The following is a 26526-nucleotide window of genomic DNA, read 5'->3' as shown; positions in this document are numbered from 1 at the left end:
TACTAATCACCTGAAGAGAGTATTTACTGCATGTTTCCATCCCCAGGTTCATCAAGATAAACTGTGACTTTGAAGTCATTGCTTGAGGTGACCAAGCTGAGTCCACATGTCATTGCTTGAGGTGTCTGAGCTGAGGCCACAGGTAACTCCTCCCAAATAGTGAGTCCTTTTACTCTTGATGGAGATGGGTATGTATTTGCATGCTGTGGGATGTAGAGAAATCCCCCTCTCCTTACGACTTCTTTCTTTTGGCATCCTGTCCTCTCCTTTGAAAAGTGACACTCTACCAGAAATGAGCAGGATTCCCATCTTCCACATGCCCTGACTACACTCCACTCACATGAGCCTTTGTAACAGCCTGCCTGCTTCTCTGAATGCTACAGCACCCACTGGTATTGCAAGTAGATGTTACCAAGCGAAGCGAACACCAGTTTGCACTACCCTACTTTGTCTGAGGAAACAGATCCAGGCATGCGATGCCATCTGCTCCTGTAGGGCTGCCATCCTCATATTTCTCTGCACCATGTGCAATAAAGAGCACTACCAGGCATCACTCTGAAGCTCACAACAACCTTGGGGCAGAAAACAGGAGGGGGAGGCAGCACATCCAATGTGCCACACATGTGAAAGGAGAGAGATGGAAAATATATACCAAAGGATAGACAGAACGAAAGCCTGCCTGACTCTTTTTACGTGCAGTGGAAGATGCTGTGATTCTCCTGTCCAAAGGCTGGTTTAATGCTAAATGGTTTTCCAAGATTTCCAAAGCAAAGTAGAAAATGAGTACAGCCATGTCTTCTGCTTTCCAGTCTTGACACCACAATACAGACAGGAGCCTCTACAGCTTTCCCAGTCTCATACGGGAAGGGTTCTGAGCCACCACTTATAACCTCCTTGGTGCCATAAGCCTCATTGTTGCCATAAGGTTTAGCTTATCCTCAAGGACCAGACACATGTGGCAAGTCTCCTGACTGAGCGAATGCTACTTGGTCATGGAGCAGCCTCAGCACTGCAAAGCATAGCTTTGGTACCGGGGTCTCAGCTCTGCTCACCCTCTCCAGTTTCTCAGATGGAGGCTCTCAAGTGATGGGACCTAAGGGCATCTAACCAAACAACATAGTTGTCCTTCAGGGAGCTCCTTTCTCTTTGGGAAGCAAGATAAAGGCTACAAATCTGATGGCAGTCAAGTACTAGGCTGTGCTTACAACTAGAGTTATACAGGATGAGCTCTATAAGAAAACAATCAAATACATTTTTGACCCACTCCTAAAAGACACCGCCTTTCCAAACAGTCACTGTACCAATGTGCAAGGCATTAGCATAATTATTTGGTGTCAAAGCCGGAGGCCGTCGATGTATATTTGTGCATGGCATATCATCTTCCCATGTAATCCCTTGCTCTACTTTCTCGCTCCAGTGTTTGAGGGCAGGCATTTCCTTGGTGAAAGGAAGCAGCATAAAGCTGATTATTTTAAAGCCACATGTGTAAATTCTTATGTCCAAGGCTAGCTAACAAAACCCAACACCTTAGGGCATGATCTGGTCAGATCTCAAAGGCAAGTTCATACAGACCTACATGAGCAACTTGAGTTGGCAGAGATTTAAAGAAAATGGCATTTTGTACCACTGGACTATGTTCCTCTACCAAGGCCATGACACCAATGATCCCCCTTCTGATGTCAGGAGTGCGTGATTTAAGGACATGAGGAGCTGGAAAGGTGAGGAAGATAAACATGATGTAAAACCAATAGTGCTACCTGTGACTGTTAAAGATCCCCTATCGTGCTGCATTTTTCTCCTTCACAACATTTCTAAACTATAATCAATTTCTGTACTGCATTAGATGCATTAGCAGTAATAGCTATTTATATAGCTGCAGGTTTGGATCAGGCTGCTGTACAGAAAGAAGACGACCCTCATGCTGAAAGGCTATAATGTAAAAAGTGAACTAAATGCCAGAGCATACAAGGTTAAACAGCCTCAATAGCTGCCTTCCATCGATAGGTGATGAGACTGCTATTAATCCATTGTAGAGGTAGAAAGCGTTAAAATAAATGTTAAAATAAATTACATGCTAAAATAAATTGCGCCAACTGAGCACATTAATATGCACTAATAGTGACTGTTGCTAAAACAGGATTCTTTGTTCTGGAGTAAAATGCCTCAGTATTATAGGCAGGCCAAAACAAAAGTCCTCACTGCTGTAGTGAAAGCTGGACTGGGATTATTAACAGAATTTTCAAAGCAGAGGAAGCTGTGGCTTTCCAACAGAACCATGATGCTGAGACCAGTTGGACTGGTGTCCCAAGACTGAGCTGCTCTCCACTTTGAATGCTTGGACAAATCATAATGTTGAGACATTGTCTCTTGTATTATCTAATGGGTGTGCGTGTGCCTGCTGCCTGCCTCGGGCAGTGGCGCAGGCTGAGCGTAAAGCAGCACCATCTGTTTTGGGCTGCCAGCTTGTGCCCCAGCTCTGGAACAGGGGGTCTGCATGTGCCAGGGAGGGAAAGGCAACCTCATTGCTTTCTGCAGTATGGGGATCAGCAGCTGTGCTCTAAGCCAGCAGCAAAGAAACATTGCCCAGAAACAAATTAAGCTGCAGTACTTCGTCGGCAATGGCAGCGCACCCACCTTCCTGCAACTGTCTCAGCTCTGGGCTCCAGTCTGAACAGACTGTATGCAGGGTCAGGGAGCACTCAGTGACTGCAGGTCCATCCAGCCTTTGGCCTCTCTGCTGAGATGCTGGCAAGTGTCCCACCTGGTCTCCAGGTGGAGAGTTGAGCTTGAGGAGGACACAACTTCCCCCAGGAGCTCCACCAAAAGCTACCTATCAAGAGCCAATGAGACATCAGGAAGGTTGAAGGGTCCAAGGAGCTGCATCGGTGCTGCTGTTTAATATCTAAGTCCAAGACAGTAAGGAGTGAATCCAGCCTCCTATTACTCTGCCTACTAGCTGGAGGTCCTCCCATAGAGAGAAAGAGCTGTGAAAGCTAAATTTGGTGCTTCATGTCAGCACCATAGAAACTGATAGAGTGAATCAAGCAACATAACATTGGCCCTGTAAAGTTTTATGTCTGAACATTTAAAGTGTGTAAATATGTCTACCCCTTTTCCTTCTTCTTTTAGAGTGAAGGGAACTGATCTTCCATAATATAACACAAAGATGACACCAGTGCAGGTAACGACACATCCCTGTAAGCACAAGCAAAGGTCTCACAGTCTTCTCAGCGGCCTCCCCTTCCTCCAGCTTCCAATTAGCCAACCTTACAAAATCTGCTGTGTTCCCTAATCATTCCCCTCTCATTACTCCACCCTACATGCTTCTGTGAGATCTAAGCAGAGATTCAATAAGGTGCCTCCTTCAAAACAAGCAGGGATTCCGGCTCCACTGCTGTACTACCGAACAAATAGTTTCAGTCATAAATAAAGCTCTTCATGCAGGATCCTCATTTCAGTTTAGTTGAGCTTTCACCATGCCTACAAACCTGCCATTGTTCCAGATACTTAGAAACATAGCTATTAGCACTCCTCTCTATTTCTCCATTTTAAGATAAGTAGGAAATGCCACTTATTTGTTAAAATTTTATAACTCAAAGCTCACATCTCCTTATTCTGCCTTTAAAAGCACCCAGCCCTTGGAGAGAAATGACCAGCTGCAGGCAGTCCGAACAGGCCAATGTTCATTAAACATCTTATTCAACCCCAAACCTCATGAATTGTTTAATGTACATCAGAGACAAAAGCCTTATTTCTTCATGTGTCAGCTCCCGTTAAGCAGCTTCCTGCCCATCTTGCTGCTGGCTATAAACAGGATTAACAGTCCCCATGGTTAGATGCAGGGATTGCGTGCATACTTCACACGCTGGCAAACACGTGCGGAGGACAGAGCAGCATATCCCCTACACAGCCCCATGCGTGCATGCTCAAGCAGGCTCACCCTTCACACGCCAGCCCTGCCAAGCTGATTTCCTCCCTGAGGAAGGTAGATCTGCAAATCAAGGCATGCCAGCATAGAGAGCCCATGGTGTCCGCACACCGCAGGTGACAAACACATCCATCCCAACTGCTGTGCAACACTCATCCAAGAAGACTGCTTCTCTATAGCTTGTATATATGAGAATGAAAAAGTACTAGCTCCCCTAGAGAGGACAGTGCGCTTTCTGGTTGACTATTGCTAATGGCTTTCCCCACCCCTCATGCCAGATGTCCGGCATTAGATGGCTTGAACCTGGCTTCTGTAAGAAAGTCTACAAGGGCCTGCGTACCACATTGCAGATGGGAGTCCTCGAGGCGGCATGTACTGGAAACTTATGGAAATAGAGCCAGCATCTCCCACTCCTCCTCTCTACTCCCCTGCACAAGCACGTGTACCAAACATGCGAGCTTGCAAGGGAGGTAAGTGCACAGGTGAGTTCAGCATCTGGCTTCCTGTGAGATTCTTTCGGGGCTCATTCCTCAGCTGGGCAGCATCAAACCTGAGCCACCAGTTTCATGGTCTCTGTGATCACCTCAGGTAGCCAGCAGCCCATGAGGCTGCCAACCGTGGTGGATGGAAGAAAAGGAGAAGGAAGGTTTGGCAGCTCAGGGCTGGCTGTACCAACATCCAGCTTTTGATGGGGCTCTTGTGGTTGCCTTGCCATCCCCAGCAGCAGCAGAGCCTGGGAGCGCTTCCAACACAAATGATGCTGTCAACTTCGAAACACGAACCAGCTGGTGGGATGACATCACGGCCCAAGCCCAGTGGAGGGCTGTGCAGTGTAAAGGGGAGGTAGAGCAAGGGGACAAGAGGAAGTCCTCAAGCACAAAAAATTCACCAGGACAGTGCAGGGGCAGCTCCTCGGTGCAGAGGGCAGGAGTGGGGACACAAATGCTTAACGCCAGGGAAGGGGAGATGCCAAATCATCCTTCCTCCCAGCCCATCCCCATAGAGGCAGAAATCACACCTATGGCAAGGGGATGCCACCGTCTGGAAAATGCCATCTGGAGAATGTTACTGGGCTTCCTGGACAGACGTTACAAGATTCTGCAAAACCTGGAGTTTAAACATCACTTGAAACTTCCTTAAGAGGTAACAGCTAGCAAGGCAAGCCTTGATACAGGGGTGTTTTTATTTCTCATTAAAATCAGGAGGAAGCTGTACTGCTGACCAAAACCACTTACGAGTTACAGAGTGAGTGAGAAAATAAAAGTATCTGATGAAAGCTAGCATTTTTGTGGTAGCAAAGGAAATACCCAACTCTCATGCTCATTTATTTTTTGAGATTATTGATGTATTTTCTGGCAGCAAATAATCCTTTCCTGACACATTACACATATTGTGAATATTACAGTCAGCTGTAAAATCCACCAATCCCTCCTACATATCACCGGATGGTAACATCTGCATCACTAACAAAATCAGCACAACACAAATCGGGCATGAGATAGAAACATTAGAAAATGTGCAAGTGTGGGTATTGATTGAATCTGAGTTTATGCAAGGGGCTGTGGGAAGCAATCTATCCCCACCCGCGCTTCCCAACACTGCTTATGGCCTGAGTGGCTGAAGAAGCAACCTGGTCAGACTGAGATGGCATCTGCTTGTGGACGGGCCACTCAAGGATTCAGGTAGGTAAATCAGCCTATGACTTTCACAGCTTGACTCAGCTAAGTGAAGGCCAGGAAAAATCAAAACCTGAGACTTGGACAAGAGCTGGCAGCACAAAATGTAAATCTGCCCACCCAACAGACCATTTCAAATTTGCCTTTAACATGAATATTCATAGTAACAACTTCCTCTTCATGAGTATTTGTTCTACCCAAGCTTGTTGTAAAGAAGGACAGCAGAAGGGCTGCAAACATCATCAAGTCAAGATTTATTTTTGAATCAGAACAAAGTATATGCAAATCTCCCTCTACCTCACTTTGGTTGTGCCTCAGCTGCCTTGGGGACCATCAGGCATGATCTCAACACTGGCTGTGGCTGCACCTCTCTGCCACCCTTCCCCATGTCCCCTTCTCCCCCTCTCACCCATATCTCCTCAGCTCCACAAGTCTCATTAGTTTCCTGGCCTGCTCCCTGCTCAAACAGCCCCCATTTACACCTGCCCCACTCCCGTGTCATTTCTGGCTCCCTCTAGCTTTCAATATACTTCAGCACAGCGCAAACCAAACAGCTATACCCCTTCCCAAGTGACAGGAACCACACTGCTGTGAGTGCAATAACGCACTTTCCAGGGCTGTATGCATCTCCCTCATGCTATACAGTAGTATTGTAGCTCTAAACATTTCCACCACCCCTTACGGCTGTGTCTCACAAAGCCTTGCTTGCACAAGTAATCCCATTAAACTCAATGGGCTAGTTGCCTAAGCACAGATTTACAGGATCATGCTCTTAAAGGCTAAGCTCTTCAGTGAAGGGGCCTGAAGAGTTCCTTGTAAACTGCCCACAAAGTCCTACACCCACTGCTGGCCTGCAGAAACCTGGTGTTATTTGCAGGAGATAAAGTCCTGTCAGGTCATGTTGACTTCTATTAATGGAAGCTAAAATGCTCAGCTGCACTTCCAGATGTCAGGCCTGTAAATAATGGACTCTTACTGACGTGTTCCACCTGGTGGGTTTTTCAGGGAGCTGTCGGTTGGCACAGATCAGAAGTCAAAATAAAATCTGATTTGCCCAACACTCTGAGGACACCAAGTTCTCCTGTTTTGCCCAGCTACAACGGCAGTGTCAGCAGAGGTTGAGCTCTCAGGACAAAGGTCTTTTTGGTACACTGAGGCTGGGATATACATACTGGAAGGTGCCTGCTTGGCTATGCTTCCTTTTCTTTTTAAAACATTTTAAAACATATGTCTTTTCAAGATGACAGAAAGACATGGGGAAGTGGGAACAAAATGTGCATGCTATTCATATTGAAGAAGGCCTGGTATAATAGTATAATTAATAAACCTTAGCAGACCTCTATTAATAGCTCCTGGAACCCAAGCAAGGAATACAGCAGTGGTTTTGCCAGGGCTTACTCTGTGTGAGGGTGAAAATTTTTTGCTTACTGTTTTCACATATGCTGTCAGACATTGCCATGCTCCATCAAGCTTAGCACTGGAAAGGCAGGAAAGGAAAGCAGAGGACCAAAGGAGAGAGGAGATGGGAAATCCTGGCCTGTAGCTAAACGTGTTTTGATGGCTTTACAAGCACAAAGACTGGATGAAGTCATGTTGCAAAATTACTTGTCCATTCATGCATAGGGCTAAGAAGAAATCCTATACAACTAAATTAAATTTAAATTATCATATGCCAAATTGACATTAACATTCAGGGCAAAGGATCATTTTTTTCAGGCAGTGCATTGATTTAGTTCTAAATAGTAATAAATTCCTCCTGCCTCACTGGACACTGATGGCATATTCCCTGTTAGCTCCCACCTTGCGTAATGCTAGCCTGGTGCGCCGAACATAGGGCTTGGCTTTGCAAGCCAAGAGTAAGCATCTCAGGAAGGACACATCCAGCCTTGAAAGCAGCAAAACCTCGGAGCTAAGAGGCTCATGAAAGTAGATGCATTTTTCCATTCCCCTTTTTTTCCAGGCATCTCTACTCTAAACCACTCCTCCTCCCTGTGGGGGTCCCTAGTGCTGCACAGGGACCCAGACCAGCAGCACAGGGCTGCATAGCCCCTGGAGAGGGTGGGTTGGGATGCTGCCACCAGGCTCCTGGCCCTCTCAGTTTGATCCCCCTCCCTACCAATCCCTACAGGTTTCATTGCTAAATGCATCAGCCCCTGGAGTACCATGGTAATTTGGCACTGATGCCTTAGACGCTTAATTATTCTTTTCAAAGGCACCTTTGAATTTCTTTATCCCCACCTTGCCTTCTTTCCTCTCCCTGACTTTTCCCTCTACACATTTTGACTCAACAGTTTTCCTTGAAATTGTCTAAACTTGCTGTTTATTTCTTGCCATCTAGCATGCTGTGATCTATCTTTTATTGTTAACATTTTTTTCTCTGCAGCGTCCCTGTTGCCTGTATCTGAGTTCATTCTGTTCCTTCCTTCAGCAGCACTATATTTTTCCTCTCCGTATTTTTGCTTAGCTCTATTAACTTTTATTTATTTTTCTTTCACTCCTTCACCATGTTTCTTTTCTTATTTGCCGTGTACCATCTGTATATCTGATTCTGCCTCTCTCATGCTCCCACAACTAGATTATGCTCTGACTGCCTTTCATTACCACAGCCCCTTGACTCCCCTCCTAACACATTCCCCTCCCTAATAAAAAGCTATCGAGGACTGGCTATGCCCCTTCTTGGGTTCCCCTCTCTGGTTCCCAGCTGTTGCCTGTGAAAAATATCTGTGTAGGAGTATTGACGCCATGAGCTCTTGCAAACCAAGACCCAAACCAAAGTGGCTGAGAGCACCCGAGTGAAGAAGACTCAAGATGCAATAAGAGATGATGAATTGAGTGTACGATTTTCCAAATCATGAATATTTTTAATTCTGCATTTTCTGAGAGAAGGAAAAAAAAAGTAAGAAAGAAAAAAATCCTTCCTCCCCTTGACATGTCCTACCTGGTTTTGAACATCTCACTATGCAAACAAGTTTCTCCTTGTAAAGATGTTAGATGGTTATAAAGCAAGGAGTAAGCCTGAAAATGGAAGTATAAACTTAGCATTCACTGAAGAATTAGAATAGATGCTTCCACAGTAAAGGAAATTTACCATCTAAAGAGAAATGTGCACCAAGGAGGCACAAATGACCTCCTTGTTACCATGTTCTTCCGTTCTCCAGAGCCTTGGACATTTCCCCACATCTCCACATCTCTGCTTCTCACAAGAAAAGGAGCAGCACTAACAGAGCACCCAAATGCTGTCTTTACAAAGCACTATGAAAACAGATGCCAGAAGAGCATTGTGTGCTCAGAGTTCTCACTACCAGCTGCAGACCACATGTGCACGTGCGGGCGAGAGGCAACAGCAGAGGAAGACATAGACAATGTGACTGCAGAGCCCATTGTGGCTAGGGCTGTTAGGGAATAAAAAGGGCCAAGACTCGCGCTACAGCAGGATGCTTTTTACAACAAGCAGCAGCAGTGGTGCAGGTAGGTCACTCCCTGCCTCCTGCTGGGAGCAGTTTCTTTTCCCAAGCGGCATGGTCATGGCCACCCCTGCTGCCTCCCTCTCCCGAGGCTGAGCTTGAACTCTCTGGGGAAATAAAGGGAGGGCTCAAGCTGGCCTGAAGCATCTCTATTTATAGTGTGTGGGTGTTGCTGCCCATCACCTGCATTCTTTCCCTGTGGATGGAACCTGTGTGGAGGAAGCAGGAGCTGCCCTAGAGCCCACACACAACCTGGTCCATGCACGTCCCAACTCAGAGCGAAGGCTCCCCATCTGACAGGGCTGGTTACAGGCATCCACATTTATCCAGCCCACGAACAGAAAATGAGGCAGCAGCAGAGAATTGAAGTTCATTTTGTTCTCCTTGCCTTTTCCAGATTCAGACTGAAACTCATCAGAGTCACAACTATATGGATTACAGCCAAGGAGAAAGGTTATTGATGTGCCTCTAAGAAATAAAAACAAAGATGAGAAAAAAACAACCCAGCAAAGAGGCAGCAAGGCTGGAAGTAAGGAGAAATGCCATTATAGCATTCCAGGTTAACAGGAATGAACCCAAATCTCTTTCCAAACACCAGCAAGGTTCAAACCAGGACCCAGAATGAAAACTGCATTGCAAACCCAGATGCTCACTAATGCAATTCTGAATCATAATACCCTTAAATCTTGCTGTGGACAGGTACAGTATATTAGGACAGTAGAAAAATCTCCTGTGCCATTTTAGTTTCTTATCTCCCCTGGAATTTTTCACTATCATCAACAAACCATGAATGGCTTCTTAATTTCACATCAAGGAATTTGAGAATGTATTTGCATCTACAAATATATGCATGTGCATGCATGTATCTACTCATGCTTACATACACTCGCATTTACATATATGCACACACACATATATATATATATATAAAAAACAGGTTCTCTTTTTAGGTGCAAACACTACATACTGGACTTCCCTTTGTCCCAGTCTGCCCATTTGTACCCCACAACACTTCCCCGGTTCTGTACCTCACAGGACACTCAGACATCCTATATTCTCATTATCCGCAGATTCACAGAGCCTGGCTATCCCCCCTGGAGGCTGTTCTGCACAGAAATTCGTGCTTAGCTGAATTTTCACCATAGCTTTGCAATTCACCTTTACAAAAATAAACTCTCCTACGTGGAACTTTTGCAATCAGCAAAGAGACCAGAACAAACAAACAGGAAAACAGTCCCGTCAGCAATTCTCTAGCCATGTAAACTGTACGCTCAGAACCAGTGTAAAAAAAGGGCCACCATCCCAACAGTGGTCTCTATGCTGATGCTCTTCTCTTGCTCAGCCAGCGCTCCCCTGTTTATCCGATCTACTGCAATAAAATGCGTAATTAATTTCTAAACGCTTCCGTTGAACGGTGCAATTTGTCAAGTCGAGTTGTTAATAGAATTAAGCTTTTTATCAGCGATTAGCAAAAGAAGGTAAAAAAAAATTAATTACAGAATTGTATGCCTCCCTGCTTCAAAGCCAGGTTTGGGATTAAATGTTTGATAAAGGTTCCCTGGCACGTTATAAAACATTCAGCAAAAGCCGCTTTGCCCATAGTGTTTTCTGCAAAACAGCCTCTGTGCAAAAGTGGGGGGAATAGAGGGAGGAGGACGGAGGGTGCAGGCAGTATACTTGATCACATGTGGAGGGGGGCTGGCTTTAAATCACGCAGAACTTATTTGTATGAGAACACACCCCCACATTGTATTCTGCTGGCACTACACCCTGCCTGCCTCAGCCTCTCAAGCATCTCTCTGTTGTTTGTATAGATAATGTATAGTGACAGGGAATTACAGGCAATATTGGCTATTTGTGCCTGTGCGTCAAGAGTGCCCTAAGCCCTGACCTCAGCGGAAAGACTGTACTGGACCATGCAATGAGGAAGCACATACCACACAGGCTGTTTATGTGGTAGGAAGTCTCCTTATAGCCCTTCTGATTCCAGTAAATCCATGCCTTGTGGAGGGCTGCCTATGTAGACCTACAGATAACACCAAGAGGTCGAGCCAGCACTGTCCTCTGCAGCATGGCTGGTGCCAGACCATCACTGCAGGGGAGGGACATGCCTGCATACAAACAACTTGCCCTGCAGCGAGGAAAGGAGAGAAGAGCAGAGCAGAAAGGGGGCTAAGGAAGCCCCAACTTCACAGTAGAGACAGGAGAACTCAGCATAATCCATTCCAGTGAGCCTGTCTTCATAGAGAGAGGCTGGGGTAGGACTGCTAACCCAAGTGTACTGCAAGGAATGCAATCTCCTCTAGGCCTTGTGCCACCTATTACTGATGACAGAAATATTGTCCCTTTGTCTTGCAAATGATACTTTGTCTGTTTACAACCACCTTCCACAGACACTTGTGAAAGCTGCACCTGAGGACTGTGTTTCAGAACACAACCTAGCCCAGATGTTTCTTTGCCAAGGTCTAGTTCTCGAGAACTTTTCCAAAACATATGGATTCAGTTTCTCCTGTACCCACCTTTATCAGTGGCAGAGCAAGGGACCCATCCAGGAGACAGCTTTGTCATCTTTGCAGGGACAGGCTGGGAAATGTCTTAGTGACACATACAGAGACTTTGCTAAGGAAGAGGGGCACAGAGCCCCCAGATGATGCAATAGCAATTGTTTTTGTGGGGAAGCTCAGTTACAAAGGAGGATGAAATGCAGCAGTGGTAGGGGGCAAAGGTGCAGGCAGCGCTAGCAAGTGTTGGGCGAAGAGAGCTGGGGGGCTGCAGGGCAGCCAGAGAGAACTGCATCAACAGAGCTTTAAGGTGTAGTACAGAATTAAATACTGACAACAGTTATGTTTCCATGCACACCAGCTTAATTAGCAGCACAAAGCTTTCTGACACCTCCATTTCATGCTGTCTTTATAGTAAGTTTCTCAACATGCAGATTTTCTGGCAGCTCAGCACACGCGCTGTGCAATGGCCATGCAACTTGCAGGAAGGAAATGAGGAGTAGGTGAAATCTTTAACCTTATTCCTGATCCTACTGGCAAGGTAAAGTTATAAAGCTAAGTGCATATTTAAGTACTTCAGGTACCCATAATGAGACAGGGAGAGAATGTGAGGTGCTCTCAAGCAGCCTCCCCACCCTGCATCATCAGCTCAGCCGCCTTTTTCCCCTCCTAATGGGTCTAGACTTGGTGAAGATGGATGTAGAGTGCCCAGCACAGACTTCTCACTCCAACATTTACACGTGTTAGCTGCCATGATCTAAGGAGGAGCTATTACTGACAGACCGAGAAAGGACTGTAGTGCTGATGGACCACAGCCAAGACATAGGAGACTACTAAAGCACAAGGCTCAGTTCTTACCATATGTGTCTATTTAAATGCAACTCACAGTGCAGTGTCTATTAGCTCCTTTAAGACACCCATCAGCTATCTGGGATTTTGGTTGGAATCTTTTTGTTTACTTGTTATTCGACCTAAATTATCATATGCTCAGTCAGTTACTATTAACCCCTTGAACCAGACTTGCCAATTCCTCTTTTTTTTTCCCTCTTTCCTAGCTGTTTGCATCCTTCAAAAGCTAGTGGATTGTTATCATTCATGTCCCATCTTAAGTTGCCACTTAGCCAACCTAGACATATTTAGTTCCTTTAATCTTCTTCTTTAATAAGTCAATCCTTCAGGCCTTTAATCATCCTAGCTACCGTTCTCCAGATTCTCTCTGATTGTCTGCATCCTCCTGATGTTGAGGTGCCTACAAGGCAAAGCGGGATTTTGAGTTGTGCCAAGCAACCCATTTCCTATGGACATGGAGGCAAGAAGCCACAGCTCAAATTCCTTCCTGTTTGTCTCTTCCTCACACTACTGTGCCCATTGCATTATCCTAAAGCTCCTTGAGGAAAGCTCTCCCTGATATAGCTGCAGCTATTGCACACTGGTTGTTAAAGCCTAATCTTTCTTTCACCTGCTCTACTGCTGTCAGTGGATTGCAGCTGATTCACCCCACCTTCTGTGAGAAAAACAGCCAGCAAACCCTTTCCGGTCCTGCATCTTTCCATTTGGAAAAGCTCCGTCAAGGGCTGCAGAAGGCTTCTGTGGGGAAAAAGGCAGACCTATTATTCTTCCCCCTTCCTACACCTCACCTGGGCTTTTCTTTCATATGGCATAAGCATCATGCTGAAATTTCACCAGTTTGTGGTCTTGATAAGGAAACACATGAATGGTATGAAAAGGATGAAACAGGAAAAGAATTGGAAGCCACAGGCTTTTCGAGTCAGCTTGTGAAAATCTTTCCCTTCCTCTGGACTTCCGTTCCATGAAAGTGGAGTGGAACTTACTTTCTTCCCCATTCAAATACTTGAAGAAATCAAGTATTGAGAAATGTACTTAGCTTTTGCCTGGTAGTGACACATACCAAAATAACGTGAGTCACAGATTTCTGCCAAATGTAGCCAGCATTTTGATTCAAAGCTAAATGGTTTTATTTCATTTCTGCTTCCATCAAAAGAACCCCACAACCAAGTTCAAGTATCCTGAACAATCCTGAGCTCTGTTGCTTAAACTGACATTGTTCTCAAGGAGATATCCTAGACAATACCTTACATTGCTTTGCTTTAAGCCTCTATCTAAATTCTTTCACAGCAGTAAACACATGTTGCAAGTGTCTCTACATGAAATCTTATTATTCTCATTAGTAAAAGAAAAAGTGCTTGCAGAGGCAATAGACAATTTGGGAAGCGAATGCAAAAGTGCATTCCTCCAGGGAAGTTTTATTGTCAGGCCCGCCTGGAGCCCTTTCTACCAAGCAGACAGATACGCCAGCCTGTACACATAGCAAGGACAGAACTATATTTTGTTGTTGATTTATACTGGAAAACATACTAGTGTGTGTCACATTGATTTAAACTAAACTATCAAAAAGAGAATAAATAAATAAATACATGCTACTCTGACAGCTCTGCATGGGAGGTCTCTGCCCACTGTCATTTAAACTTGGTAGTATGCTCACATAGGTGCACAGTTTAGCAAAACGTGACTCACATATTCATATAGGTTGGGTGCTCTTCAGCCCAGAGATCTCCCTATAAAGGGGAAAAGGCAGGAGATAATATAGAAGCCTGTGTGTGGTTCAATTTCCTGTTTTGCTAATGACCTCCTCTGGGGGACAGGGCAACTCTCCTGTCCCACTACAGTATGCCTGAAAGCCCAGTGAAGATAGTCTCCAAGAAAGTCTTTTGATGGAAGGGATGGGCTGCTGCATCTGTATGTCACAGTGATGCACCACGTGAAGACGCTAGCACCGTCTTGTGAGCATGGCATGGTGCTCAAGATAGTGAGTGCCATGCCTCAGCTCATAAATGCCTGTGTGACACCACTATGCTGCTCTCCGATGCAACATGAGGGCAGTCAGGCTCCAGCTCAGTGTGAAAACCAGCTGCCTTCTTCCCCAGGGATGCCAGGACAGGAGATACAACAAAAATCTAGAATTTGTTCAAATGTCAGTGACCAGATGAAAAACAAAGTAAAGAAAAAACCCAAACGAAACATAAGAAAAAAAAAAAAAGAAAACAAAACAAAACTTCTTCAGCAGATGATCTTCAACCACTTTGGTCATTCTGTTTTGGGAAATTTTTTATGCCTTGGCTACTGAACACTCAATCATTTTGCAAGGCAGTTGTAGTAGGCAGTTTCAGCACCACAGAAAAAGACGTGTGTGTTCATTTCATGTCGCTTCAAATATTTAGGACACGATTTCAGCTCGAATCATGTAAGGTTTTCTCACACAAAAGCCCTTTCCCTAGCAGCTGGGGAGGGCCAAGGGTGGCTGAAAGAAGCTCTAATCAAATGTTTCAAGAGAAGCTGGCTGATATGCACCATGGTACAATTTATAGCTGTCTGGATGCAGGTACTGTAGTTTTGCAATCATGCCAGCTATCAATCAAGCTCTATTCTGCTGGTCTTTTGTGTCCTGTACTCCAAACTCCGAGCCTAGCTTCGTCAATGGAAGAAGTGTTCTGGTAATTGCAGATGATTCTCCCACTGGACGCTTTCATATGTCATAACATGTTTGGGCAGTGGCAATAGTCTTGGTGGGGAGCTGAGAAAGCAAGGCAGGAGTGAGGGGTAGTGACTTAGCTAGGAGGCAGTACTGGGACAGCATGAAGGGTGCAAAGCACTGGTCTTATCCCCATAATTGCCTAAAACCAGTAAAATGAGCTGCTATCAAGGCAAAAGGTCTCCCATTTTTCATCAGCGTAACTTCACAACCTTTTTCTTGATACCCCTACAAAACCCTGAGATCAAAGATGCCCAAGAGCTAAGCAACTCCTTATTCAGCCCCTTCACCCACCTATGGAGAGTTTCATGGATACTCAGTGCCCTTTCTTCTCTCATACACAGTGACCAAAAGCCAGTGACGGAAGACCTGACATTTCATTCTTGTCAAAATGCCTCTTAGAAAGCCCCTCTCCATGGCATAGGGAACAGCCATCTGAGGCAGCTGTTGTCCACTGTCATGGACAGAGAGCTCTTCCCCAGGACAGTAAAGACACAGATGTCAACATGGTGTCACTTAAAACAAACACCCTCGTCCCGTTTTGAGCTGCCCTGGAGAATATGTCCCCTCACCTGGTTAGAAATACACTGGAGTGAAAAGGAGAAGTTTAGCAGCACTCAGTGATAGAGTGCATGCTGCTGTTTGCTGAAAGAAGTTTCCCTAGGAGGAGAAAATGTACCTGCGCCTCAGCACCCTCTGAGCTTGACACTTCGAGGACATAAATCCCTCCCTCCTGGATAAGTCATATCTTGCCTGATATGCCAGGGCAAGAAAGGTACATTGGGCGCTGGACCTCACCTTAGCAGATGAAAGCCCAAGGGCATGGTTTGGCAGTAATCTCCTAATAGGCCAACAAGAGATATATGTTGTCTTGTTGGTCTGAGGACTGCTGGATACTTTTCTAAAGGATTTTCTGGAGCTTATTTCAAAGATGTATCACAATCTTTGCTTCTGCATATCTTAAAGGCAGATAAGCCTACTGTATTTTAGGGTTCATTTTCATTTGAGTTTCCTGTTGGGAAGTGGGGAGACATTTAATGGAAACAATTCTGAACAGATTAAGGGATGCTATAGCTGCCGAGTGCATTATGAAACTGTATTTTATTTCATATCCTAACAAACTTGCATCTGCCTCTTCCATGATCAGTAACTCTTTGACTCTACGTGTGTGCCAGGATGTGCGGGGCTCGCAGAATTGCCATCTGTTTCCCTGTCATAATCAGCCCAATGGCGTGCACACTGAGCTGAAACAACAGGCCGCTTTGGTAATAGGCTTTATTTTATTTCTGCCACTGCTTCGCATAGATCAATTATACCTGTTCAGCTCCCCGATAAGAGATTCCCTGCTGAGGAGGCCACTCTTGCCCTGCTGCAGCTGGGCACAGGTCCTTGCTGTTCATGATGGTAGGAAAGCTGTTTTCCCCTCCCACACATGTTGCAGGGCCAAATACAACACAGATTTCATGGTGCAGGACTTCCTGCCCAGTTCTGCTATGTCACCATGAAACACCTTTTTGATTTTTCCACCTTTACAGCTCCCCAGCTCTGGAAAAGCCTGTGATTCTCCTGATTTCAAGCTTCCTTCTTTAGCTTCTTGCCTTCTCCCTAACAGTCCCGTACGTACAATCAGCTGTCAATCTAGGCAGAAGGCTAGCTCTTCTCTGGCCCACCAGGATCTGAAGGTACGTACGTTCAGCTCCAGGGGAGATGGCATTACCCACTGAGCGCTTTGCTGGGGAAAGGAGGGTAAGACTGTGCTGGCGGGAGTGGGAGGGGAGAAGGAGAAAGCCCAATGCGGGACTTCCACCACTCTCCTCAGGAGAGCTCGCATTTCACTTCTGCTTCTCCTTGGGGTTGCAATTACTCAAAACGTTAAAACAACCACAAGCCCCATCCCCAACAGGCACCGTCCCCCTCCCCTCTGCTCCACACTAGAGGAAAACTGTAGAGAAGTGCTACTTAATTATCACACCACGTAACTAATTAAAAGCTGAATGCTTGTGTGTGGTATGCTAATGGAGCATTAGAGAGCCAGCCTGCTCTGGTAAAGAGACATGGTCCCCTCTTTCCCCCTTCACCTTACTGCGTGAGCTTCAGGCTGACAGGCACCTGGGATGAGGTGGGAATTTATTATGCTGCCTTTGAGTTCCAAGCTTCACAGAGGGCACCAAGGTCGAGCAACCTGATCAGTACAAAGACAGAAATCACCTGGGCAGAAACTAGGAGGAAGCTATATAGGAAGGGTGGCTTGGTATGGAAATTAAGTAGCCAGTGGAGCTCCAGATGCACCCTAAAGCCCATTTTTTTCCTTTATGGGGGTCTTGGTAGTAAACAGGAAAATCTCTGGAAGAAGATGTACACATTGAGCTTCATCCTTACCAACAAGCACGCTCCAGCTTCCCTTCTCCCACTGTATCAATAAATCACCTGGTATCAAGGGCCAGCCCTCTCCTTTTAGTTGACACTGTGCTACGAGTCCATACTTGCTTGTCCACTCACAGTCTGGATGCGTTGGTTAAGGAGGGAGCTATTAGTGTTTGTGTTTTATTCTTAAATATCATAGTACTTGTGCATCCACCTGGATTTTAGTCCCAGTGCCTGTGCACTCTGGAAAGAACCTGTGTGACCTGGGGTGGCCAGGTAGCCTTCCCACCATGGCTTAAGGACAGAGAAGGACCCTACAAGATAGCTACAGCACCACACTGCATCAGTTCACTCAACAGACTGTTGGGTGCCTCATTCAGCCTAAGAGCAGACTGGGGGTGAGCTGAGATCTTTTCCTTGGGTACTCCTAGGTATAGGTCTGTGTGCTAGGTCTGCTGTGGGGTGATTCCCTGATACCATCTGCCAGACAGGTAGTCCCAGTCATCTCCCACCTTCAACCACAGAGAGCACCTGTGAGAGAAGCAGGTATCCTGGGAGTAAGCATTTCTATGGCTTGTCCTCTCTAACAAGGCATTGGGTGAGGACTTGGATAAAACTACAGGACTGAAGTGAAAAGAAAGAGTCATCGGTGTCAGCAAGGAGAGGCATGGATTTATCACGGATTAAGGGAACCGTTGTCTCCCTGTTATCACCGGTTGCTAAATTGCATGTGTGTCTCATGTGACATGTTCGGCAATTTGCAGATCCCCTTTGTGAGGGTCATGACTGATCAAGGCAGAGGCAGCACCACAACAGCCCAGCACACAGTCAGTGCTGCCACAAAACCTGATGCCTAGCAGCCAGCACAGCCCCACTGCAGATGTTTGTATCCCATCTGCCCCACTTCCCAGAACCGGAGGGGAGCAGGTGGGGCTGTCTGGCTACAGAAAAATAATGAGTGACCATGTCTATGAACATCAGAGCTGACAGTGCCTGTGTTTTCTTCCTGCAGACCTCTTGTTGCCCACTCATCCGTCAAGTGCCTGCCAGCTGTGTTTGCCAAGTCCAGGGGTGCCCAGATGTTCCCCTTCACAACCTTTTGGCACTTCTGTGATGAGCTACATTCCTCCATCAGATACATCCCAGTTCACTGTTTACCAAAACTTTGGGCAAGCATCTTCTGCAAAGGCAGCATAATCCCTCTGCAGAGCAACCACAAATCATTTCTTCCTGGCTATAATTTGATCAAAAACTCAGTTCCTCTTCCTCTCCCATCTGCATTTGGAAATGGGTCCTTTTTCTGTCATTAGGCCAACACTCAGTCCCACACCGATGTGACAGTGTCCAGGCGGCTGTGGCTCCTGCATGGCAGGAGGGTGCTCCTGCCTTATGTGTTGCCTATACTGCTGGTACATCAATACCAAAGCCACATGGGTGCTCCATCCCAGCAGAAACAGGGGTCAGTCAGTGTTGGTGAGGAAAGCAAGAGCTCAGCCATGGCACTCAAAAGGGTAGGAGCTAATGCTGAGCACTTCCCACCAAACTCATGCCAGGGAAGAAGGAAGACGCAGTTCTTCACTGAGATGCCTTTTCCTCTGCTCTGAGATTCAAGTTCATGGCAAAGTACTTCTTGGTGCTCTATGCTCCAAAGATGAGCACAGCATTCCTCTTTGTTGGCCTGTCCTTGCCCATTAGCTCCTCTCCAGGAAAGGATTGTCTCCTCCCTGCCTCCATTTAGTCCCAGCAGCTCCCTTTGCCTATCTATCTCTCTCCAGCCACCTGTACTCCCACAGTGCATGGCGTGGAGTGATGCTCTCATTTCCGCACTGTTATTCTACCGTGTCTGTCATTTCAGAGTTGATTTGTGACCATTCACGTTTGTCATGGCACACTCACAGTTTGCCTCAGCTAAGGCTCGACCCTCTCTCCTGCACCACCCAATTTGGTCCCAAATCATAAGCCTTACTTTATGGATCACCCCAAAGCCCCAGACTGTCAGAACAACTTCAATTACAGCAGCGATGGGCCCCGTGCCACCAGAAGCATCCGCGGCCTTCCAGCGGCTGACAAGGACTAATTAGGAAATGAAACATTAGTTAAGTCGCTCTCAATTAGGGCCAGGATAACGTTTTCCTGGCAGCACTGGGGCGCTTTAACTGCTGGTCCCATGATGACTCTGAGCACATCAGACTTGCTGAAGGAGCTTTAATGTTTAACATATGTTGGAAGATTACAGAAACCCTTTCAGCTGTGACATTTCTGTGTGCTCCCTGCTTTTTCTTTCCCCTGTAGCAAACAGTGAACAGTGAATGCAAGTACAGGAAAGCAAGAAAGAGGCTCAGAGCAATTAGCAGCGAGACATGCACACACACACACACATACCTATGTGCACAAATGATCTACATGGCTCTGAATATATACGTTGCACATTTTAATTAAACAGTCACTGCATTCCATCCTCATTGTTCTCCACCTCTAAAAACACAGCCAGAGGTGACAGACCATCGTCCCATATCAAAAGGGAGCAGAGAAGCCCAAGAACTTCCCTGCAATGAAAAAAACACACACACACAAAACCCCAAACAAAATAAGAGAACCCAGAGAGGCCAGGAGAGAGGCAAGCTTGGACTTTCTTCAAATAAAAGCCAGATGCAGCTAAGTCTTCTATGGGAACCTCAGAGGGACAGAAAGCAATAAACAAAAACGTAATCTACCAAAACAAAATGAAAACCTAAAATTAAAAAGGCTCGTGTGCCCTTGGAGGAAAGCATGGAAGGAGGTGAGAGGGTATTAAAGTAAAGAAAATACTATATTAAGGAAGTACACAGTATATGAGTATATTTTGTGAATAGTCCTTTTATGTGGTGCAACAATCTTCAGGGACCAGCTGCAGCACACACAGATTTGCTGGGATTAAGGCTCAGGACTGGACTCTCAGGTGCTCTCTCCTCAGGGGGCATGTAGGGCAGAGGGGCTGGGAAGCCAATTGCAACTATAGATGGATGAGTGTGTGCTACATTCTTCAGATTCGAGAAAGAATGGATCTGCATCTGCTTGGAAATTGGCTTTCGAAAAAACTTTTCTGATGGAAATTTTGGTTTCTGAAGAAATGAATAATCTGTTTTTCTTTCTTAAAGGAAAGGAAAAGGCTTTTCAAATGGAGAAATATCTTCCAGCTAGAAAAAAATGGAGAACCTTTTGACTATCTGAAATCTGCTAATGGAAAACTTTTGCAAGATCATCACTTTGCCACTTGAGGAAAAATATCCACTTTTCCAACTAGTTTTAATGTAGCCTTTTCTGTAAGCCCATCTCTTCAGAGCCCACTGGGAAACTTCTTATTGAATTTACTAGGTCAGAGATTTGCTGCCCAGCAAAATACAAAGTCCTGTTCACAAACAGAATATCTGAGAGCTCTTGTGGCCCATGTACCTGGGATCCTTAAACGACTGCACCAAACCCCAACTAACAGTGAAGACTTTTATATCTCCATTTGATGAAATACACCCTTGGCAAGGCAGCTCTTTCTAAAGCTCACCATAGGCTCCTGATTTCAGACCTCAAAGGCACATGTGAAGAGCCTGAAGAGAATTTAAATGGACCCGTCTCTATTATGGTTGCACCAAAAGATTAATCCTGAAACAGAATGAGATATTACCAAGGTATCACAATAAGCTGCTCTCTGCCAATCCACACACTGCTGCAAAACCCACGCCTGTGTTAGCATACATGAACTCTCCAGTAGAAGACCAGAGCCTGGCTGAGATATGCCACTGGTAATCTCAGAAGCTACAGTAACTGTTTTCATGGCAACTTTATGTCAGTGACACTGAGACTATAATCTGGCTTTTTGGCTTGCTTAAGGTCTTAATTCTCCACTAGCTTTTACACTACTGCACAAGAACTCCTAAAAAAAGCATAATGGCAGGGCTTCTCTTAGTGTGCCCACACATAATGATGACACAGATCGCTAAGCTGTACCAAATCTCATTCAGCAGGCATGCCGTAGGAGGACCTGGAAGAAGCCAACTTACACCTTCCTTATCAGCCTACTATATGATTTTCCCTAATTTGGCTATAGCTACTTTTGTGCTGTTTAAACAAAGCCTGCTTAGAAGACCTAGCAGAATAAAATGAAAGCACTGGAATGTTCTCTCTTTTGAACCTATAAAATCAGAACTGTTTTGTTTGGTTTTTTTATGAGTCTCCTTTTTTTGAGGTGGTAACACCTGAAAGTAAACACAATTCCTGCTGTGCCCCTGTTGTGGTTGAAACCAATACTCTAGGGGGTTATTCCATTTGATAGTAATGCCTTACAGGGAAGCGCAAAGAGGCATATATGCAAATTGCTGATCTATATTCACAAAGGCTTTCGAGGCCCATGGCTGATTATTTCATGTTAGATTAGCTAAATGCTTCTAGTTTGGAGCACATCCCCTTGACCATTACGTTAGCCAAAATAGTGGGTACCTCTAGGAACCTCCTCTCGTGCAAACAGTACCACTCAATTAGAAATCAAATGAAAATGTGGCTTTTCAAATTTGTAACTTTGTTAGGGTACACTAGAAAGCATTTCTGAGGCAGAGATAAGAAGAGACTGAAAGCAAGAATGAAGAATGCAAAGTATGCATCCAGTACAGCAATCTTCATGCCTGTAGAGTCTTCCTTGGTATCACAAGAAAGCCACGTCTTTACATCAGTCAAATTTGGGGTTGTCATTTCAGTACACTCATCTGTGGGAACTGTCAGCAGTTGCTGAGAGACTATTCACAGAAAATTAAATAGGTGCTTAAGTGTTTGTAGGATTGAGACTTGTGTGTCATTTGCTACATGGAACTCGCCTTCCTTACAATGACAACAGTCTCAGCTATTAGTCTGCTTGAAAAATTATGGGAAAGCAATTCAGAAGTGTGACCCAACCTTTGCCCAGAGGCTGACGTTGCCTTAGGCAAGCATCTATCTAGTTGTCTATCTATCTAAACTCATTTGCGTTGGCAAAGGAAAAAAAGCCAGAGACACGAAAATTATGGTATTTGATACGCACATGCAGGAAGATTCAGCGGCTCTACCAGGCAGTTTTCCTTGGAAACAAATTTCTGACCTTTGAAACCTTGAGACAGTCTTTTCAACGTGCAAATATTTAACTGAGTTTGTTCCATAATAAAATTTCTAGGAGACAACCTTGCCACCCATGCCAGCCGAGGAATACATTACCTGGTGGGGTTAACAGGGTTCCCTGCTGCAGAAATAAATACATTAGAAGATGAGACACAAAAGGTTTCACAGCTCCTGATTTTCCTTTAATAATATTCCATTAAAAATGACTGAAAGGCAACTTTCCTCCTATAAATCAGGTACCTCACTGATGCCTTTTAGTCCCGAGATGGGCCTTCTTTGGTTTTAATAGCTTCCCTTCCTTCCCTCTCTGTCTGTCTGTCTCCAGTTATGGCTGATTTACCTGGATTAGCAAAGACATTGGCTCCGCATTCTTCAAAAAGTGCTGATCAGGCTGAGCTGATGAAAGATTAAAAGTCACACAAATTGCTTCTACCACTGAAAGAGTCTAATTGATTTTGGGAAGAAAAAAAAATCTAAATCGTGAATTGTTCACTGCCAGTTGGAGCCTATCTAGAGGAGGGGCGTTGTTTTTAGACAGATAGATAGAGAAGTATCTCCCTGGACCCCGGCTGCTACCCATCACTGCAGTGGGAGAAGCATCTCTCTCCTTTCCTTGTCATACTTTACTTTCTATATACCATGCCTGGTGATCAAAGTTGTTACTCACTAGGTATAAGGCAGCTGGTCCTGCTAAACTGAGGGCAGAAATAGAAATAAAGGCATGTGTTAACTCCAGTCTTGATACAATCTTTCCCCCCAGCTTCTCTACTGGGAAACTGGGGGACTTACTACTCATTCAATTAATCGTGGTTATTGAGAGGGCATCACAAACTAATAATACAGCAATTCGGCCTTTTTGTCCTGAAGAGGGGTGAGAGAGGCTAAAGATGCCCTAGAATGCAGGCTACCAGAGCTAGCTCTGACAGTAAAGGCTCTTGCTTCTAGGATCAGAGAGTTGATGTTTAGCTCCTGGTGAGAACAACCAAGGTCAAAGTATGCTGGTACCTGAGGACTAATTGATACTTGTAAAGCACTTAGGAAATATAAAGTACTGACCAAGTGGTAGCTAGGATTATTTCCTAGTAAGGAGATGACTAAACATTCCTCTATGACTCGGGCCAGATTTCAACCACAGTCATTTATTCAAATACTTAAAATCGGTCTTTTAGACTAGGCTTGCCTGATGGGAATTGTAAATGTGTGCTCCATAGCAGCCACAAACACTGCCAGATGGGACACTGGGGAATGAGTGGAACATGCACTCACAGAAACATGTGCATTGTCATGTAGAGAACTCACAGCTGCAGAGAAAAACAACAGGATGCACATATTATATTTGTGTACACTGGCAAATAATATTGTACAGCTGACAGTGTAGGTAGGGTGTGGTGTAGGTGCCTAGATTTCAGATATGAAGTTAATACTTTCCTCTCCTTATTCTGCTAAAGGTGTGTATTCTGTACAATTTTCATATGGGAAGAAAACCGAAACCAAACATGTTTGCTTCTCCCTAGTCTATTCCCAAATCATGAATTACAAGACAGAAGCTGGATTTAACTCAGTACTTGACAGAATTCAGGAAAAGATGGGGTCCTTCTTCTGACATGCATGCCAAGAAACTGCCCTAGATTGAGACTATCACAAACAAGAAAGGCAAGGCAGTGCTGCAGGCACAGGAATATGTTTGAGTGTGGCAGGTACAAGAGTTATGAAAATTGATTTGGGGGAGGAAGGATATTGGCACACAGGAAACGAGAAGCTAGTGCAAACAGAATGGACAGGGGAAGACATTTCATTTGTAATCTGTGTTTTCACAATTTCTTGCAAAGGGGATCCTGATCCACAATCAGGTTCCTGATCACTACTGGTATGACCAAACGACCACAGGGTGGCATAAGGCAGGGAAATGCATGCCTGGGTGGAGATGCAACTGCTCCTTCAAGGGCCAGCAGCAACTAAAATAGCACAGGAACACTGTGACATAGCAGCCTATCATACAGCCAGTGCTTTTTCACTGAACAGGCAACAATACCACACTTCATCTCAGCACATTCAAGTGACTCACAAACAGCAATTGATTGAACCTCAGAAGTCTCCTAAACCACAAGGCTACATCAGTGCATCTATCCTATGTTCAGATAGGAAAACTGAAGCAGAAGAGAGGATACTAAACACCCCAAATTGTGTCAGTGTCAGAATCAGAACTGCCAAACTCTTTGAACACCATAATTCAAAAGACAAAGACCACGACACTAATAATTCACCTCTTCCACACCTTACTTCTGCAGAAGTTTTGTTCTGGAAAAGCTACCAAAATACCCCACACTTGTCACACGTGCTACAGTGTGTTGTAAAGGAAGATTGCCTCCTTCTATCAAGCCACTTGGTGACTTATTTATTTTTTTGTTAACCTTGAATGGGAAGACCATAGATACAAGAACCCCTTGTATCCTCATATCTTAGTTAATACCTCCTACAATATTTCATATCTTCATAACCTCCCTATTTTATCTGTGAATCTTGTCAGTATCCAAAGACAAGTCTTGTTTTGAATCTTACTGAGCTCTTATTAAGTTTCTGATTTCAGAGGTATCTGATGGCAGCGAGTTCCATATGTTAATTAGGCATTTTGTAAAGGAGTATTTCCTCTTCATGGGTTTAAAGAGTTTCTTTTTCATGTAATTGCTTCCCCTATTGTTCTTCTAATAAAATAAAAAGTAAATAGGAATGGCTGAGTGAACTTCTTTTTGTGGTGCCTATTTCTATACCTTTACCACAATGCTTCTTATTTGCCTTTTCTCAAGAAAACATTGTTACTCCTTTTAATCATTCTTTATGAAGAAGCTATTAAAGGACTCCAGTCATCTTTGTTCCCTTTCTCCGGTCATTCCTCTATTTCTGTTATTTCCTTTTGTGAGATGGGGTGAGCAAACTGAATAGTGTGTACACGGAGAGCACGTACCATCAATTTATATAATGGTACTGTATTATTTTACCTATTATTCTCTACTCCTTTCTTAATGTACTCTCATCTTGCATGCTTTTATTTCACCATCACTACAGACTGAACAAATGTTTTCACTGAGTTGCTCACAGCCGTGCTTTCTTTTTGGTTTGTTCATTTCTTTTGAGTGGTTACAATTATGTTAGAACCCAGAAACAAGCACGACTAATTCTAATGTGATTTTCCTGAGTGCATCACCTTGTCTCTGCCATACTGTACTTCATTTACTCTTATGCCACTTGTGAACTGCCTCAGAGAGCTCATTGCCAGACCTCCTCAGTGTCTTTTCTAGGCTTGGGCAACCTAAACATTGCTGTATTATCGACACACTTTTCCTTCTAAGTATTCTTTCCTTTTTTGGGTTATTAATCCATAATAAACACCAGTCATAATACTGCTCAGTGACACATCCACTGAGCTGAGGCATCTTTTCATGCTGAGAACCAACTATGTATTCCCTCTCTGCTTATTTGGTAAATTTTCTTTTTCTTATTACTTTATTTATGATACAGCTTTATCTCATATCCAATGACAAGTTTGTTCCTTAATAATCTCCTAAAAGAGGCTGAGTAAAGGAACAAACCCAACAAGCATTTGGAAAAATTTGCTTACATGAAATTTACTCCTTCCCTGTTATCACATCTGTTTCAGGCCCAAGTAATTTTAGCAGGGTTAAAAAAAAGACACCTGTCTTATATGGAAGTCAGATTGGTTTGACCGTGTCAAATCACAGAAATCGCAGCAAGGTGGAACCAGAAGGGAGCTCAAGAACTTCATTTGGTCTAGCCCACTACGGCGAGATAGGATGAAATACACCTTCAAGTCCATTCCTGAAGAATATCTGCCTACACAGCTTGAAAAATCTCGGAAGAAAGAGGCTCCACATCTTCCCATATACCCTAACCCCTTCCAGTACTTTGC

General features: G+C 44.7%; 1 protein-coding gene across 3 annotated transcripts in view; it reads right to left on the bottom strand.

Moving 5' to 3' along the window:
- The window catches only part of LSAMP (limbic system associated membrane protein), a 1019327-nt gene that overhangs the window by 228004 nt on the left and 764797 nt on the right, over nt 1-26526 (bottom strand). The gene's annotated exons all lie outside the window — the stretch shown is intronic.

This window comes from Phaenicophaeus curvirostris, chromosome 1 (assembly GCF_032191515.1).
Source record: "Phaenicophaeus curvirostris isolate KB17595 chromosome 1, BPBGC_Pcur_1.0, whole genome shotgun sequence".
NCBI lineage: Eukaryota > Metazoa > Chordata > Aves > Cuculiformes > Cuculidae > Phaenicophaeus > Phaenicophaeus curvirostris.
This window is presented reverse-complemented; position numbering and strand designations above follow the sequence as displayed.